The sequence below is a fragment of the Drosophila takahashii genome, chromosome 3R, assembly GCF_030179915.1.
Source record: "Drosophila takahashii strain IR98-3 E-12201 chromosome 3R, DtakHiC1v2, whole genome shotgun sequence".
NCBI lineage: Eukaryota > Metazoa > Arthropoda > Insecta > Diptera > Drosophilidae > Drosophila > Drosophila takahashii.
This window is the reverse complement of record NC_091681.1, coordinates 33,020,646-33,040,683: the sequence shown is the minus strand read 5'-3', so window position 1 is coordinate 33,040,683 and position 20,038 is coordinate 33,020,646.

The following is a 20,038-nucleotide window of genomic DNA, read 5'->3' as shown; positions in this document are numbered from 1 at the left end:
GATGTGATGGCAGTTCGAACAGATCGGAGGGGTTGCGTTTTCCATGGTTTATCCGATATCGATGGGCAGTTCAGTGGGTTGGTTTTGTGCACAGTTTTTGGGGTCTGTTGGCTGACATTTGCATATTTTTCTGAGCCTGCAGACGAGTGCTGTTATCCTTTGGCACAGCTGCGCTCCTCTGTTTACTTAGTGTCGCTGAATCTGTATCAGAATCTGAATGTGAATCAGGCAAGAGGCATAGACATCCTGTCCCCCAATTCAGCCGAAATGGCAGCAACAACAACACACGAGCATGGGCAAATACAAAAATTCTGGTCTACATATTTGAATTCGACAATGAACGAAGCAAATGCTTCTGTTCTGTCTCTGAATTTGATGAATGTAGGAACGGACATCGCATCGAGGCACTCTCATCCTAAACTGCCTTTGGTTATTTACACTGTTAAGTATAACTGAGATCATGATACTTAAGCATTTACGCAAATAAAATTTACCTGATAATTTTAGGAAGTAAGGATATTTATATAGATTTATTTAAAGACATATTAAACCCTAAAATCATTTAAATAATAAACTAATTCTAACAAAAAATGTTTAAATGTTCAACAAAAAATTCAAGAAAATTTACATTGAATTGTTTCTTTTCTGTATACAAATTTCTTTGGTAATAATGATTAAGGTAAAATAGTTTAAATTACGACTGGCATCAACAGAAATTCTAAATTTAACATTGCGAAGTGAAAAAACATTATATTTTTAAATATTATAATTATACGATTTTATTTAAACTCATGTATTATTTTCCTCTTAATCATATAAGAACGTTTCCCCCAGTGTACCACTGCATTTGTGTATTTGTTGTGGATATAATAGATGGGGTGGCAGATATATAGACGGACAGCTGGAAATCTGGACAGGCCGGAGGCTTCATCTGGCTGCTGGCCATATTTGCCGTTATGCATGCAAATTGCACTAATGAGCGTCACAAAATTTTGCATAGACAAATGCTTGACAATGCCGAGAAACCGTGGATGCAAAGGGGGGCTGGGGCTTATGCATCTGCCCATTGCCTGGCTAAAAGGTTTCAGTTCTTGGCCCTTAAATGAGGTCGACCCCGGAGAAAAGGAGACCACAAAAGCATCCCCATTCGCCAGCTGGAGGGCAGTTTTCACGCACGGTTTCCCTCGTTCACGGAGCTGTGACAGTTTTTTGCCACTGCATCTGGAGCTGGGAGCTACTTTTGCTTCTGCTGCCGCTGCTACTGGTGCCATTTTTGCTCATTAGAGTAAATGCACTTAATTAGAGCATACCAGCCATCGGGGGATTCGTCCAAAAAAGAAGGAGAAAAATAATAGAAGGGGAGCCAACGGCTATGATTACGCCGTTCTTAATAACAATGATGGAAACAACAAGGGCTGTGCAAAAAAAAAACAATGCAGTTTACACTTTAAATGAGTGCAAATAAATAAATGGCTAAGCGAAATGCGACAAATAGCTGGGAAATGGCAAAAATGGCTTACAAAGTTGCGCATTTTAGTGGCCACTCTCCACTTACCATTTTACATTCTCCATTCTCCACTGGCTCTCCGCTGACCAGTAATTTGTGTGCGACAGGACCCCGACTTATTTGCATTTCCCGGCAATTGTTGTTTGGGCATCATTAGCGCACGAGTAGTGTGTGGTTCCGGCAGATAAAGCATACTGGCAAAAATAATTAGATAACTCAGTGGCCCTAAGGTGAGCCAAGAAGTATAAAGTATTTTCAAGCTGAATATTAAAGTTTTCCTTGAGTTTACATACTAATTCAGGGTGGATAGTTAAGATAAAAGATCTTGAACAGTACATTCATTTAGAAATGTCACTTGTTTTTTAAGTGGTATTAAGATTTTATATCATAAATTTCATTAAAATATATATTTATGAAATTTACAGATCATTTAGAATCACCTTAGAATTTATGTAACAGATGGCGCCCGAGCAGGGACATTTAGTTTTGACGTAGTGTTTACACGAATCTTCGAATCCCATTTACCAATTCCATTTTTTCTCTCTGTTCACTGCTAGGACTTTCAGGCCTTGATTGCAATTGCAGGCTGCTCATTAAAAAACATTAAAATTGATTGCAATGGGTGGTTTTCTTTATGCAGCTGCAACTTTGTGGCAGCCATAAGGATCGCAGCAGGAGCCGGTTGCCTACAAGGCAATCTGATTGTTAAGTCAACATATGTACAGCGATCTGCGGCATTTTCGAATTTCGGACAAAAGAAATGCCTGGTCTGCAGACCCTAGTCACTAACTGCAGTCTGTCCGCCCGTTTGTCCGTTTTGTCCGTTTGTCTGACTGGGAGAAAAGTGCCCAGGGCAATGGCAAAGCCAAATGGTGCAATGTGCGAGGGGAAATTGTTTGCCTTTTGCTTGTCTTTGTCGTTTAATTAACTAAAAAATTGCTTTTTTAAATAGTTTCCAGCTGAAAGTCAGCCAGAGAGACACAGACACAAGGGGAAAGGGCCGAAGGACCAAGGACGAGGGGCTGACGAGGGGCTGTAGAGGGGGGTTTCCGCTGGGGCGAGTCTCTATTAAAGAAACGCTTGAATAATTTCAGCCTTAGGCCAGTGGGGAGCAGCCATTGGAATATTATGCTTGCCATTTGCTTTGACGCTCGCTTTTAGCTTATTAGATGTTCTGTGCCTCTGCCTGCTCGGGCGCCATCTCTCACATCCCTCACTCTCTCATTCCACCCACCTAGTCGTTATGCAATATTTATTAAAGTGAAATAAAACACTGAGCCCTGCTCTAGTGCCTGTTGTTGATTGCTTAAATATTCTCTTTTGGTTACCTCCGAGCGTGCCATTTTTTCACACATCCCCGAGTAGTTGTAATCCAGCGCATATCTCCATTAAATATTCGCAATGTAAATACATAAATACTTGAGTAAGACGCTTAACCAGCACACACTCATTCCTCAGCTCACACTCACTCACTCACACTCGCATTCCAGTGCCTAGCTTAGCGTAGGCTTTTGTCCCGCCCCCGAAAACTCCTTGTTTGCGTATACGTATCTACTTAGCATTAGTGCATGTACTTGGGCTTTGTATTAATTTAACTGAACAGACACGGGTCGTCCTCGTAGGGAAGTGCCCATGGTGTAGGGCTTCTAATTCTCGGTTGGTTGGGCGGCGGGAGGGAGGCCTGATTTTCCGGCTACCCAGGCTCACGGGAGCCTTAAGTGGGTGAGCGAGAGCCGATTGAGGCGATTTCGAGTGACGCACATTATAATTAAATTTCAAGTTCCGAAGCCAATTTGTGAACGCGATTTGAAATGCAGTAGTTTGAGTGATTGAAGGTCGATAGCGAGTGGAATTATAATTACGGATTTGGCTGGTCAAGGTGATAATGGTATTTTGTTGAGTGAGCTTTCATTGTTAGGCATAGATAATGTTATTATCGTGGATGGCAAAAATTTTTTAAATGTATAGGTAAATGGGAAAAGTACTGGTGTAATTGGGATAGATGGCGCCCGAGCAGGGATATTGAAATTTTTTTTTGTGATATTTTTCTGAGTGTTATTGAGCTTTTATGGTTAGGCGTTTTCATTATTTATTAATTATTTTTTATTTATTATTTATTTATAAATAAAACTTAGAAATAAACGGGAATCAACTTAGAATTTAAGGTTGAGATGGCGCCCGAGCAGGGACATTTATATTTTGAATTTATTTATAGATATTTTTGAGAAATATTTTTGGAATATTTCTTTGCCCAATAATTTTATTTTAAATTTAGATTGAATTTACCCAAGTTTGGTAAAACTTTTTCGAGCACTTGGCCTAATTAGGACACCGCCAGGTGGCCGTCTTAATTGCTCGGGGCCCAGAGGCCTTCAGACTCCTTCTTGGCCGGCAGCTGAAGTATCCGTACTTGGCCTATAAATAAATATATTTCCAGCAATTTCCGCTGCAGTGCTGGGGCGTGTCCACTTGGCACCGGGGTAATGAAGTGCCCCAATGCCCGTACACATGCATGCACTCACTCTCACCTATGACGTGTACAAATTGCGTCACTGTAACTTCTCATTTCGGCCATTATTTTGTGGGCCGTTCACCGTTCGCCGTTCCCCCATTCTCCATTCGCCATTTGCTATTTTTTCTGACCGGCTTTTCCTCTTTTAACGACTTTGGCCGGGGTGGCTGGGCAAAACGCAAATTTTTCGGTGCATAAATTAAAATGCAAATCCTCCGCATGGAAAATCCCCCTGTAATTAACATACATTAGCACGAGGAAATGCAAAACTTTTCTTGCCATTCCTTTTATTTTTTCGCTTTTCGCCGTTTTCCTTTTGGCTCCTTTTTATTTTTGCTCTTGGCCCTGCCTGTGTGTGTTTGTGTATATATTTTCGTTAATTTCTGGACAATGACAGTTAGTTAAGGGAGGTGGGGAGTTGGGGGCTTGGGGTTGTGTAAGAGGTCCTTTAGGTGTCTGTGTGCTAATATAAAAATACGGTGGACCAGTGGAAGGACCTTTCATGCATATGCAGTATGTAAAATGAGCAGCACTCACACATTTACGTAATGCACATAAGGTTGGTGTACGAGTACTCGTATAATGAGTAAATTACACAATCAGCCCTGTCCATTTTTCGGCCGCCTCACTTGACTTTCGTTGGACTTTTCATTTTTCGTCTCTCTCTCTTTGTTTTGGTTTTCAACCATTTTTCCTTCTGGGCATTTCTTTTTTTTCGTCCTATTTTAATTTGCAGCTCGATTTTTTGTGCTTGAAATTTTTCCACATGGAAAATTATTTGATTTATTTCCACTTGGACACACTGGCACTGCAATAAATCTTCGTTCAATATGCCAGAGTAGCGCAGCGAGTAGGGGGTCCTTCCTCATGTGTGTGTGTGTGAGAGAGCCCAAGGACATGCGGCCAATGTGCGTGCGTATATGTGTGTGTGCTCACGCAGTTGAGAACTGAAATTTTATTTAGTGTTTAGTGCGCCTCCTCTGACAGCTGCAAGGCAACAACAATTGCAAAACTTCGGCACAAGAATTTCTGTTTGGCCAAAAAACGTACAATAGCAACGAGCCACAGTAATGCTTTCAATTTTCCTTCTTCTCGGAAAATTCGGGCCACATTTTCTGCTGCTGCTGCAACTGCAGTTTGGGGGGAAAAGCGGTGGGGTGGGGTGGCTTTCGGGGGGTTGGGGGGCCAGTCTGATGGGCACGAGTTATGCTTTTGAGGCTGCGGCTGCGACTGCGGCTTTGGCGTCACCAAAAGCTGCCCAGACGTGCTGGCAGGTCTATAAAATGAAACTTTATTACACATCACACTCAGGACCTCTCCTCGCACACATACACATACACATACACATACATACGTATACATGGGCGCAGCCATTTTGCAACGTAATTGAATTGTTTCTGCCTTCCTTCCGGGCAACACATGCACATGGGTCAAAGATGAACCGAAAAAGGAGGTAAGGAGCACTCCTCTACGTCTCTCTTTGGGAATTTCACACATGCCACGCCCACTGCCCCGCCACCCTTCGAAATACCACATTTTTTAACCACTCGTCTTCATTTGCCTGCCAGCGAAAATTTGCCTATGCTCTCTTCAACAACCCACTGGATTTTTTCCCTTTACTCCCTGGCAGTTTAATGAAATTTTATTATTATGAACAAGGCCCATTAAAGTTTATTATGGCAGCGTATGTGTGTGCGTGTGTGAGTCCTTTGGCTATTTGCTTGGGCTTGTGGTGTTTTGTCCCAGGTTAACCGCCGAAAGTTAGTGCATAGCTCAAGGCGTCGGTTGTGCAGCATTAAAAGAATATCTGAGAATCATTTGACCATGAGCTCAAAGGAATTCCCAGCAGCAGGAGCATCTGCCAGGGGATTTGAGTGAGGATGTGGTGGGGTGGCAAACACATCCTGATCCTGCCTCTTTTGAAGTGGGTTGTAAAACAGGGGCGTTGGAGCATTAAAATAAATACAAATTAAAATATTTCCACCGATATGTGTGTGTGGGCTTTCTGCTCTCTCATTCGTAGACCAGAAATTGTTCGAATGAAATGGCTCGGAAATGTTGCTTTGTGGCTGCTGAACTAGTTGACGTTCAGAATTAAAACTTGGCCGGGCTTGTTCAGGAATTTCAAGAGGCATTCAGGTGAATACTTTCATTAATGAATAATAACATATATTACTTTAAGCCCTTGGCATTCCACAGCTCTCTCTATGTTCAACTTTTAAAGGTAAATCCTCATGAATCATAAATGCGTTAATATTGCTGAGCTGTTGGATCTACATCAAATATGCCAAAATACCACTGTTAAATACATATAGAAATTAATGTTTTAATTTCACGCTCAGTAAAGCATTTAATATTTTGATTTGGACCAGGTTTTTGGGGTCGCTTTGTTTACTCATTTCGGGGGGAGGGGAGGCTGAATTGGCTGGATGAAAATGAGTGACAGCCAGCTGCAACCTTTGCCTTATCGAACATCAGGAATCGTATACGATAGGCAGTAACTTCTGACACGACGATATCTGTGATGAGTTGCCAATGTGAGACCACAGGAAAGTGGCCGGAGGAGAAAACAGTTGCGTAATGAGAAAAGGGCCAGACAAGGTACACTCAAAAAATCATTTATGAGCTTCCAAAAACTTAATTGTTTGTAATTCTGAAAAAAGCATAGAATTGGTAAAGGCAGGAAATATTTAAAAAATATCTAGAAAAAATTTAACAAATAAATGTCCCTGCTCGGGCGCCAACTCGACCCCAACTCCAATTTATCTATACATTTCTAAGATAATGACAAGTCTTAAAAATAAAGACAAATATCACTCAAAAATGTCATTATAAAAATAACAATATCCCTGCTCGGGCGCCATCTATCGCAATAGTTTCAATCTTGAAATTGGCCCTTAGCTACAATTTATGTAAATATTATAGATGCAAAGTTATCAGTTATAGGAATATTTAAGTACAAACTATTTTCTGCACGTCTCAAAATGGATATCTCAAAAATAAAATAAGTATGTTCAAGACAATTTAAAGAGTTTGCCAAGTGTACCTTCTCATCAAATGATTACAAGTCGTCCGACCACACAAATGCCACCAGCTCTACCGCCCACACCCCTGACCATGCCCACTCCTTAGCCCATTTTCACTCCCCCTGCTCAGTTTGGCACTCCAACACAATCAAGGGGAGTGGCAGAATATTCAAACCTGTGCCCCTCCAGCGCTCGTCCTTGCTGGCTCCCTTGGATCCTTTGGCACGTCTCTGAAGTTGAGTTGAGTTTCATTTTGCCTTTTGTTGCGCTCGACTTGAGCACAAATACCGGAAATTGTTGTCAAGATAATTATTGTTATTTGTTTTTCAACAGGGGGCACAACACACAGAAAATGAAGCAACAACGAGGAGTAGGGTTCCTGTTTTCCTCCAGCGACGCCTTGTGGCTTGTCCTTGTGCTGCCTTCTCCTCCTCCTTCTACTGCCACTGCCACTCGAAACCTTGTTTTTGGGTATGTTCATCAATCTGGCAAAAACATCAAAATTCGCCAGGACCTCGGTGCGGCATATCCTTGGCCAGGGCAACGTGCAATTTGCGGTTTCCCGACGGCCAGTGATAGTCGCCCCGGAGGGCATCCGGGTGTAACTGGCGGACAAAGGGTGCTCCGGTTGTGCTCCTTGTGGCTGCGGCATCAAACTTTAAGAGTTGATGGAAGTACTTGAACGGGCAACTGATTAAAATTTGAACACTTGATTGATTCTGAATCTGGCCGGGCAACGAACAACGACGACGGCCAGCTAGTTGATAGTGCTCGAAAATGTAATAACCGAGGCAAAAATATTTACCTTTTGGCAACCGGAGCAGAATAGTTGAGAACGGGTGAATGGTGAATGGAGCATGGAGAATCGAGTATGGAACACCGAGCTTGTTGCTCTTCATCGACATGGCCGCCGCCCCATCGAAACTGGAAAGTGTTGTCCTTGCGGCGCACTTAAGATGGAGTTTCGTTTACATGCTCCTGTTGTCAATCACAAAGCCCATTCACTGGCCCAGAGGTCCTTTGCTTTTGTTTCCGTTTCTGCAGCAGCGGAGTGCACTTGACATTTGAACTGCAACTGTCAAAGTGGCGGGCCATATGGGGTTGCATAACGAGCCTGTCTTCCGCCCCCCGAAAAAGTCCTGTGTGGAATGTAATCACTGGCTGAAAGACGCAAAGTTTTACGGCTTTTAATTAACCCTTCGCACATGGAGCAGAGCATATAGCATACGTTGTTCCCAGCACGAACATCAAGATTATTGGGGGAAACCACCGAAATAAAACTTTAGTAATTAGCAAAAGGGAGTTAACTGATTTTGCAGAAGGCCAGTGGCACAGTAACTGCAAATGAAGCATGCCCTAGAAATAAAAAAACAAAAATAACCAAGACACAAAACGTAATGAGGCGAAAGGAATAAAGTGCAGGGTAAGTAAAATATTGGAAAATATGGATATTTTTTTTAACAAAATAAAAACCTTTTTTAAATGTAATATCTTTATATATGTTTTCGGTTATCATAAAATTCTTTTATAGTTTTTCAAAAATGTTGTGGTACTTAAAATATAATTTATAAATGTTTTTGCAGCCCAGAAAGTGCTATTTATTTTCTTCCAGTGTTGTAAAAAAGAGTAAGCGCAGTAGACAGCAGGGGACGCCAGCAAAAGTCACAGAAAACTGAAAACAGAAAGCATTTAGCGCATTGCGGAGGATCCGCCACTTGCTGTGTCTAGATGAAAATATAACGGAATTAAATTAATTACAATCATTATCGCCCTGTGCACACCTGCTAAAGGTGGGTATAAAGAGACTGCGATGGGGTAAGCAGATAATTTAGCTTCATTAGCGCAGGGACACTACATTATATATATATTCATGCACTCTCAACTAAAACCAGAAGCAATAAAGTTAATTCGTTCCTGCTGCTGCTGCTGCTGTGGAACCTCTGGCAATCTTTGTGTTTGTCCAACTCGAAAGTAATTAAATCGAGATGCATTTTTCCTGAAAAATCGAATGCCTTACTATATGATACCATATTTCATTTGCCAGCAAAGAAGAAAGGAGTTCCAATAGCCGGGGGGCCAACTACGCCCTAAAAATTATTATTTGTTGTTTAATTAAAACTGCAAATGTCATTGAAAAATCCAGGACATAGCTGGAGGCCATAAGCCATAAGACAAAGATGGAAGGACAAAAGCCGAAATGCTGGAGCAAACAAACGCAACGCAACGCCCTGTGGCAATGACAGGTTTTTCGTATTCGGAAGAGTTGTAAATAAATATTTATGACCAGCAGCAATGGAATTAATCGCATGCATGTAAAAGACAATTGTAATTTACTGATAATAAATATTAGATGTCCTGGCTCCGATTCCGAATCCGATTTCGAGGACTAAGCCCCGAAAGCTTGAGCCACGGCACGATATGTATGTTTTTGTACATTTGCCTCACTAATTACCAGCTGCATTATGCATAAACTACGGCTGGCCGCATAAATCAAGTGCGGGCTGAAAACCTAAAAGTTTTGCCATAACATCTATACATACAAATGTACTTATATGGACGGCCAAACCAAAGCCGAACCCAAATCTCAATCCCATTGCCACCTGCATTTGTTTCTGCTGGCCCTGTTTTCGTTGCATTTGCTGGCCGTGTGTTTGCTATTAATTAAGTTGGAAATAGCTACACGCAAAAGCACTCTTAGGCGACTATTTTTGGCCCCAGCATGCATGACGGCCGGCGAAAAGCAATTAAAATGGCGCACTCGCATTCCGAATGGGCCGAAAATAAAAAAAAAGGTGACCCGGTCGCCTAATGGCTGCCCAAAAAGTTGCAGCTTGTTATCGACGAGGGCGAAATGTGTTAAATGCCGGCCACGCCTCTCCAAAAAAATAGTGGGTAAGGCTGTAAGGTCTATAAAGCGGACTGCAGCCCGCTTCACGCTTAATTTACAAAGCTCATGCAAAAGCAAGCGGTGCACGCGGCGTATGCGCAATGTACACGGGCGTACATGTGATATGTATTTTTTAAAAATATTTGCACGCACTCACACGAGCGTATGTGCGTGTGCATGTGTGTGTTTGCCTGTACATACAGCAATTTTAATTACAGTGTAATTAGCGACACGAAATGCTCCGTGCAAGGAGCGTGAAAAAAGACAGAGTGGATGGAGATGAAAAAATAAAGCAGAAGGAGGAGGAAAGGGGTGCACAAATTACACGACAATGAATTCAAATCAAACAATGTCTGCCCGAATGACGACATTATGTGGGCACAGACAGACTTCAGTCAAACAGAGAGCAGAGTTACGGAGGAAGCCAAGTCAAAGGCGAAAAAAACAAGAGAGAAGATTACAGAGAAGGTGACCAACAGATGATTTTTAAATACCCTTAAAAACTGAGTTTCTTAAGAAATGCAATAAAATATTTTAAAACATTTAAAAATGGGAAAAAATGCTATTTTTAAAAATGTCTTGGTCTTTAAAATAACAAAAAATATGCTTTTTAAATACTCTTAAGAGCTTGCAAGACTCTATAAAGTATTTTAAAATATTTAAAAATGGGAAAATAAAAATGAAACTGATTAAGAATTTTTCATAAAATAATATAGGTTTTATGGTTACAAATTAACAGAACCTTACCAAAATAATATCATTATTAGTATCTAATATTCATTAAAATTATTATTTCTGAAACTCTTGGATATGGTTTCAAAAATTCATTTTTTCCTTCTTTTCGTTACAATCTTTCCCGTAACTTACCCCCTTACAACCTCATTAATATAAGAAGTAAGTCTGAAAATATTTATATTTATAGAAAAGCTGAGAGCCATTTAAGCGCAGCGAAGGTGACGCCAACAATCGAGCCAGCAGCTGTTCAAGCGGCAAACAAAGCCTGCAGTGAAGCATGCTCATTGAGTGCCTCGCCTGGCGTTGTCCTGAGTCCTTCGTTCTTTAGCTCCCAGCTTCCTTTTCCCAGCCTTCTATCGCCAAGAAGCTGCTGCTGCTCCTGGCATCCCTGCTGCTGAGGTCCTGTGTGTGTGCGTGCGTTTGGGGCGTCGCGACAATCTGCTGAATCTCGAGTACTTTGGCATGTCATTCGCATTTTAGAGCAGCTAAGCTCCAGTGATAAGCAGCGAAATTAGATTGAATGAAGGTGCAGCAAGGACTTTGGCGTGAGGTTAACAAGCATCCTGGCTTGTTGTTGTCACAATTGGCAGGGCGAGAGTCTAAGGGAGCGGGGCAGGACATCCCACGCAGCAACCCCTGGTGAAAAAGTCGCAACCCTCCTTCTTCACTTATTTCAATTATTTCGCTTTGTTGCTGCGCTTTAAATATTTATCAATCACAGGAGTCGGTTAGCTTTCACCCCAAACGAGAGCATCCTTCGTGTGCTTTCAATTTGCCTTCCTGGTTCCTGATCCCGCACAGGACTTTTTGCTGGTACGTAAATCAGCCTATCCTATCCCAGTATCCTGGTGGCGGTGCCCCCCAAAAAATTCCCAGCTTATTGTTTTCCGCAAACTCCTGGTCCTTGCCATCGGCAGCAGTGGCGGCGGCAGAGGCTTAGTTGTCAGTCCTGTGGCCTTGGGCTGAGCCACCCGTTCCGCCTTGGAGGTCGAGGTCCTGGTGGTCCTCCCCCGCAGACAGAATACCTCATTTCCCACTCATTAATAAATTTATGCAGTTCACTCGGCGTCTCTCCCGCATTGCGGACTCCGGCGCTATGTTTATTAGCCACATGAAATATGATGTTCTTCGTTCTTCAACCCCCAGCACTTCTGTCTGTCCTTTGTGTTCATATGGCATACCTTATGGCGTATCGCACACGCCCCCGTAATGAAGTTACAGGTACAAAAGGAGGGCGCTGCGAAGGGTATTCGCGGAATTGAAAGGTGAAGAACGGGGATTTTAGACTTTAAAGTGCTGAGGTTAAAAAATCTCAAATGTTCAAAAGGAAACTTATAAACTGAATAAATTTTTAGTAAAAAGTCTCTACAAAATAAATATTTATAATTTAGAAATAATGATATTTTGAATACTTTTCTAATATCTTTAAAGAGCTTTAAAATAGTGAAATAATTCTATTTTGAATACTTTTATAATAAATTTTAAAAATTAAACGTGTATTTGTTCGAAGGACCAAAATTTATGAAATTCTTTCAAATCAAAGTTTCAAGTTTCTTTAAACTACCGCTTTTTTGTAGAGCTCTCCAGATTCCACCCAGTTTAACCTTTGATGATACCTCCTTTTGAAGACTCCAAACTGACTGTTGCTCCCTGATATACGAAGTGGCGGGGCTCAAGGGGTGGTTCCGAGCGCACTTTTACTTCAGTTTGAACTTAAGCACTTCCTGTTTGATCGGAAGCGCCTCTGGGGAAATTGAAAAAGGCACTTCAGAGCCGGCGTCGGTGAAAAAATTAAGTACAATATGGAGCGCAGAGCATGGAGCCAAACAGAAAAGAACCAAACAGAACCGAACAGAACGGGACAGGACAGGACAGGACAGAACAGAACAGGACAAGACGGCTTGTTAGCCAGGTAGCGAACCATTCAGGTGTGCAGACCCCACAGGATGAGGCCTCCTTCAAAATTATATGTAATACGCCCGGTCTTTCAGTGTATCTGTGTGTCTGTTTGTGTGTGCGTAGTTCATTTCGAAGACAGGCTCGAAGGAGCAGAAATTTAGCCTGTTATTTGTCCGTCTTTCGTTCTAAATGTCTGTATGTGGGTGGCCATGGATGCCTTCTTGTTTTACATTTTTGCCCAAGGAAGTATTAAGTTTGCCGAGCAGGAAGCTTGTAAGGAAGCGCAGGTGATTTGCCAAATAACCATCAACAGCCCACCCATCACATGGCCTAAATGGCCACGAAAACAGGGCCAGCAACAAAATACAGCGATAATAATATCAGCCGCAAATGGAGGGGCATAAAAAATAAATCTATGCCATTATGTCTTTATTAACTGGCACATCCAGAAGCTGAACCCCGAATCGTGTCAACTATTCCGCACTCATGGCGCACACGCAGGGTTTTTAAAAAGATTTGTCCCTTTGACTTTTCGGACATGGTCAGCAATTTGGCAGCGTCTTAATGGCCGCAATTGTGACAACTGTCTGCCGTTGTCGTTGTTTGTTGTATGTTGTATGTTGTTTGTTGTTTGTTCTTTGCATTACGTTTGACACTTGACGGAGCTTAGGCTCAATGGCCGTGACAGGAGGTGGAGGTGGAGGTTGGAGGGGTCGAAGGGGCAGCCATGTGTGGCATAAATGTATTTAATGGTCGGCAAATATGATGTTAACGGCTTACTGGCAACGGCGCAATTAAGGCTTAAATCGCCGGGGATTACGAAACCTTGATATCGAGAGAAATTTAATGGTTTTACATTTAAACCATCTCTGAAACCTGTGAAATATTTGTATTAGTGCTTAGTTTAAGTATTTTTTATTATTATTATTTATTCAGCAGAGTTTTTTTTATTCATTTTTCATTTTTTGCACATTTTATTTATATTTTATTTTTAAAATTCAAGGTAAACATTTTGTCCCTTTTTTTGGTTTTACAAATTTGGAAAATATTTAATCTAGTGCTCATCTTAATTAATTTATTATTATTATTATTTTTTATTTTACGGATTTATACTTACAGTATTTATACTTTTTAATTTTGTTAACACTTAGTATATATTTTATTTTAGAAGTTAAAAGTAAACTTTTTTTCGCTTTAATAAACCTTTGTAAAATATGTACTTCTCCACCAGCTAAAATGACAAACAGAAAACAAAAGCTATGACAATTTGCAAGTCCTCAACGCACAGTTTTCCCACTCTATTTAGTGATTTATTATCCGGAATTCATTCTTGTTGGAATTTATTTTATTATTTCTGCGACTAAGGACTCACCTTGCGTTCGCCGCATATTCAAATTCCATTTAAGTTTTTTCATTACAAACCGCGAAAGGAGTCTGCCGCCTAAGGATTTGCCTTTGCTTTCAATTTACTGCCCGGGAATCTTAAGGTTGGAGCTAAGGAATGGCGAGAGGGGGGCGGATGACAGGACCATTTCAATTCTTGTTTTCATTTCCGTTCTTAATTTAAGAATAATACAAATTTATATTCGCATTTTTTCGTATTTTCTCCGCCAGCCGCAAACGATGCAGCAAAGTATGCAACAAAGTTTTGCGCTGCTTTTCCCTCCCGATTTTCCCTTGTGTCCTCGGAGCTTTGGCTCTGATAATTGTGTTCTGCTCCGCTTTGCCGCTGCGCTACAGTTGCATTTACTCGCATTTTGCTGCATTCTTTATGCAAATGCGCATCAAATTACATGGGAGCTTGGAAGTTTGGAAAGCTCCTAAGGCGCCCAGTGTCGCCCTTTATGCGTTTTTATGGCACGTGACGCAGTTGCTCGCCTTGACTTGACTTGTTGCAAAGGACCAAGGAGCGAGAGCTATGTATTTAGAGGACCAAGGACCAAGGAACCAGGCCCAGGATCCGCCTCAAAAGTGCCTCCAACCGGCTGCAATTGGCATGCAAATGTACGACATCGATTAAAATTTTATTACACGCCATGTTGCAAACGGTTGCCCTGACATGCCAGGGCAATAAATCAAGCCGAGTTTACAGGTAAAGCCAAAGAAAATTGTCAGCTGACAGAGGGGGGTGGAGACGGTGGTTTCAGCTCCCTGCTTTTCCACATCCTGCAGACAGTCAACGAAATGCGACAGCAAGGAGCTGCTCTAAGCACATCAAATGTGGGATTTAACATGCCAAACACAGCAGAAACAACAACTGCAGCTGCAGGAGTCCAGCTCTCCCACTCCAGATCCTTCACTTTGCAAAAAAGGTGGGCTTAAATGAACAATAAATGCCAAAGTTTGTGATATATTTTACTTGAAAAGCAACCAAATTTTTTAAAAAATTTTAGGATTGCTTTTCATTTTTGCGTTCTCGAAAAAATAAATTTCATTAATTACATTTTTAAGTTAATAGGAGGAAAACAATTAAAAAACTGTATCTGGCCTGTTGGATAATTAAATTAAAACACAATATTAAACAAATTAAAAGTGTGATTAACCAGTTGAATAATTAATTAAAACTAATAAAAATGTAGGTATATTATTTTATATTAACTTAATGGAAATTCCTTAAACTTTATTTTCTTTCTTACACAATAGTTTTCCTCTGTGTATCAACGTTGTACCACGAGGACCTCGTCCTGTTCGTTCTGCTTTGAAGCAGACACTTGATGGCGGCACTCTTAAGGTAATTGAATTGAGTGAAATGTTGTCGCTCCTGTTGTTGCACTTTTTTGTTTTTGCTGCCCCGTCGATGAGACGGATATTTAGAAGGCGATGGAACAGGACAAGATTGGAGAGGACAGCTTGGCAGACAGGGGGACACGAGGCGAGGACAACGCACCATCGTCGCTGCCGGCAAGGACAAATATTTAATAGCTGCTCGTAAAGGTTGCCCCGGGCCTGGATGCAACATTATGGCCAGCATATTTTTACAATATTCAATTTAATTTTGTCAATGTGAAATCGAGCAGCCGAGCAGCGGCATCAGCGCACCAGCAGGTGGAATAGAGTGGAAGCTCGCTCCTTTCTTTCTTCCCCAGATGGGATTTTGTTTACTTTGTATGCGGATCAGCGATAGGGATTTGAATGCATCTCACTCGGGATTGCCTGGAGGATAGAAGAGGTCAGTGATTGGATGGATTCCGGCGGAGAGCTGATGAAAATCTTTTTGGCTTTCACTCTCCCCTCCATTTATTTCAATTCCGTTAAACCGAGTTGAAAAAGTGAGAAATATTACTAAAATTAGCCAGCCATCCTGTCATATATTTTAATATTTTAAGGTTAATTTTTAGTGTGTACGTTTATTATTCAATATTTAATAGGTATTTCTTTTCTTATTCTTTGGATAAAGCCTTGGCCAGACTCAACATAAACGCCGGCTGAAATAATAACCACATCATGTTCTATATAATGAAGAATAATAATAAATATTGAACAATAAACAAGCGCATAAACAAGCCGGGTCGGACAAATCAAATGGGTAATTGAAGGAGCTCATGTATGAGCCTCGTACCTGGCATCATCCTCTATCCACCATCCTCCATCCCCCGCTTATAAATAAAACATGGCTGCGGAGCAGGAACAGGATGTCTCACCCCCATCGTCCAAAGTCAAAAACAACAAGGATGGAAGAAACAAAAAAGCGTAATGCCAGAGGACATGTGTGGATGCTGGATTCTTGGTCCTGGGGTTCTCTTTTTGGTTTCGTCTGAGCCGGGCACATGTTGGCCATGTTCACCAATTATACGGGTTATTATTTTCCCTGTACCCTCTGCATTCAGAGGGGGGAGGAGCATTTTCGACCCCGGGGCTAAAGATTTTCAATTTTTGCTAATCTCAAATGAATATACAAGACCGTGGCCGGCGGCGGCGTCGTGTGGCAGGCCAAGCAATTGTTGGCCACTCGGAGAGACCGTAGAGAGTCGTACAAGATTTGTGGACCCACCCGTACATTCCGGCATTCCGATATTTTGCGATATATATTCCGGCAGTCGAACATGCACAGACAGTTGCCGTAAAATGACAAAACAATTTATGCCACATGCATGGCGAAAATCGAATTTAATTAGAAAATTGTTGTGGCCAAGCTGGGCGAGGACTGCAGTTGAAGGCGAGCAGGATATGCACGTATCACAGGATGTGTGTTGCGGTATTGGCCGTACATTTCCAATTTTAACCCCCTCTCCACTGATCGAATCGAAAAACGAAAAATAAAATATCTTCAATTTATTTTGACAACGACGACGAGGGAAAATAAAACAAAAATATTGCAGTAAAATGAAATTAGAGCAACGCATCAAAGGCATATGCCAAAAAATATATAATTTTAATGGATTTAGTGGCCAAAGAAAAATGTCAAAAATGCAATGAAACTATTTCGAGTATCGAGAATATTTATCCGCACAACAAAAAAGCCGACCAAACCCGAAAACTATTTGTGTTGTCACGTACACGTGGGGAGCTCGAAAAGATTTTCAACCCAAACAATTTTCCTACGTGACCATGCCGAAGAATGGCTCTATCTTAGTGTGTGTTTGTGTGTGGAAAACGTGATGTGCGGCAGTGTGTGTGTGGATCCTTGTGCCAAAGAGTGGTCAGCATCGCGCTCAATTGCACGTAAAGAAAAAACCACAAATTGAAAGGAAATAATGCAGAGCGATTAGCGAAAAGTAATCATAAGGAGCGCTGTGCGAAATACGTTCCTGAATTTACAATTCCCCGTTGGCGAGTTGCATAATATGAGGGGGGTGGATGTGGTTCCTGGCACGAATTGGAAAAATAATTGGCAAGGCAATCTTAATTTTAGGTACTTTTTACCTGAGGTTTTGGAGATTTACTGTATTTTCTTTTCCCAACAATAACATTTTATTAACATTTTCTTATCGAAGTTTTACTCAAAAGTAAAATATAACTAAATAAATAAATAAATAAATGGGATTTCATATTTTTGAATAAACCTATTTACTTAAATATTAGCCTAATTCCAAGGTTTAAACAATTTTTAAAAGTTTATAAAAATAAAAAAAGCATAATTTCTTTCTAAATCAGTTTTTGTTTTTAATGAAATGTACTTTGTTAATATTTTTGTTCGATAATTTAAAGTACTTCTTTCCACATGAAAATCCTGAGATATTTCCTGTAAGCGTCCGTTAACTGCTCACCGTCATTAACTGCCTTGGCATTAATCTGAAGCAAACCTAAGCTCCATATTTACACTCAAAATAAATTTAACCCTAAATTTTAGAAAATCGCCATTAAAATTTCTTTTTTCTAAATACAAGAAAGTTATTTCTAAATCTTAGGAAATTGTTCTTAAGTCAAGAAAGTTTTCCTTAAATCCAGGAAGTTTTTCTTAAATGTAGAAAATGGTTACCATGAACTAAAATCACCCTAAAATCTAGAAAAAATGCCCTTAAAATTAGAAATTATTTTCTGAAAAATAGAAAGGCAAACGAAAATAATAAAATATTTTGGCAACACCTTTTCTAAAAATGAGTGCCCTAACCCTAAAATTAGGGTTTAGGGTAATTTAGGGTTCTAAATAATCAAATAAAAACACCTCTTAACGAGGTAAAAAACTAGTGACGATCGCACCTTCAACATACAAAAGTTCTGATATCAACATTTGTGACGAAAAATTATTACACTCGTCATTAAATACACTTTCTAATATTTTCTCATTCGGCCCGCCCTACCATACTATTTTAGCCTTTTTACCTTCATAGGCATTTTCTATTGCTGCGTGCCGAATGAAAATCTTAGAAAGTGTATTTAATGACGAGTGTAATAATTTTTCGTCACAAATGTTGATATCAGAACTTTTGTATGTTGAAGGTGCGATCGTCACTAGTTTTTTACCTCGTTAAGAGGTGTTTTTATTTGATATCAGAAGTTTTTGTTTGTTTATATTTGCTCTCATAGGAGCTGGTATATACATTTAAATTTAAATTGGTCAATCATAATTTGTAAACCATTGTATTTAAACAAATTAAGTTAAAAACCGTTTAAGTATTTCAAAATACCTTTTAAACGAGGTGGCACATGTCTGTAGCTTCAGTAGTGTAGAACTTACAAACTAACGAAATTTAGCTATTTCTAGCTTTTTTTCCGCTAAAGCAGCGGGTTTTTCCAAAAGTCGTAAAACAAAAGTTTCCTATTTGGAACTCCTTAAAACAATTGAAATGATTCTATGAGCCTAAAATACAGTTTGGACACCCACGCACAAAATTAAACACTCAGGAAGCGTTAGTTGTTCTGAGCTGGCAAAAGTGGCTATTTTCGTTTCTGAATAACTTTTAAACGCGATTTTTTACATAAACATGATATATACCAAAATTTAAGGAATCTCAAGGGCTATACAGTTTAAAGTTATAAGGAAAATCGTTAGAGCCGTTTTTGAGAAAATTAAAAAAAAGCTAAAAAAAAAGTTTAAACAAATTTTCTTTTGTTCATATCTTTTTAACTATTACATTTACACAAATTGCATATAGAAGGCGTATATAGCATTTAAAAATACCTTTCAAACGAGATGCAGCACAAGTCTGTAGCTTTAGTAGTATAGAAGTTACGGCTTTCCGAATTTTAGCTATTTATAGCTGTTTTCCCGCTAAACTAGCGAGTTTTTCCAAAAGTGGTAGAACAAAAGTTTTTTATATCGATGTCATGAACGTCATATCAAATTTTCAAAACTTAAAAAACATGTTTTGGACAAACTGACAAACAGAATTAAATTTTCATTTTGGGAAGAAGAAGAAAATCTTATTTTGGCTATAACTTTTGAACGGAGCGTCGGATTTTGACATATGACCCCTCATTCGACGGGTATTTTCAAAAGGAATACAACTAAAACATTGCGAGGGGGCTTTTATCCCCACCGGCCCCAACAGCTCCAAAATTCGAAATTTTCACTTTTTCACTTTCACTACTCTCTCTCCCAAGCCAATTGATTTTCTTAAAGTCTTGGTATGCAATCCTTTAAGTTTTTGCAATACCTTTCGATTGGTGTATTACTCATTACGATCGGACTATCACAGCAGATTTTCAATTTTGCGGCTATATAATAGTAGTCTCCTTTGCACACTCTCCTGGTGCGCTTCGTCACTACATGGACTGCCGTCCATAGTGATAGAAACATTTCCTAAAAAGTAGAAAGTTTTTCTAAAAAATAGAAATAGTTGTTTTCACATGCTCTGGCACACCAAAATGTTCAATGCAAGAACTTGTCAGCTGCCGGCCGGCTGTACTCGTGGCGCAGACCGTTAAAGCACTTGGTTAGCAATCGAATCGACGAGGGTTTGAGTCCCAGAGCAAAATTTTTTAAACTTTTTTTTTAATGTTATTTTTTTTATTTTTTTTTATTTTATTTTTATTTATTTTTTTTTATTTCTTTTTTATTGATGGCAAGCAGTAAACTAAAAATAATTAGG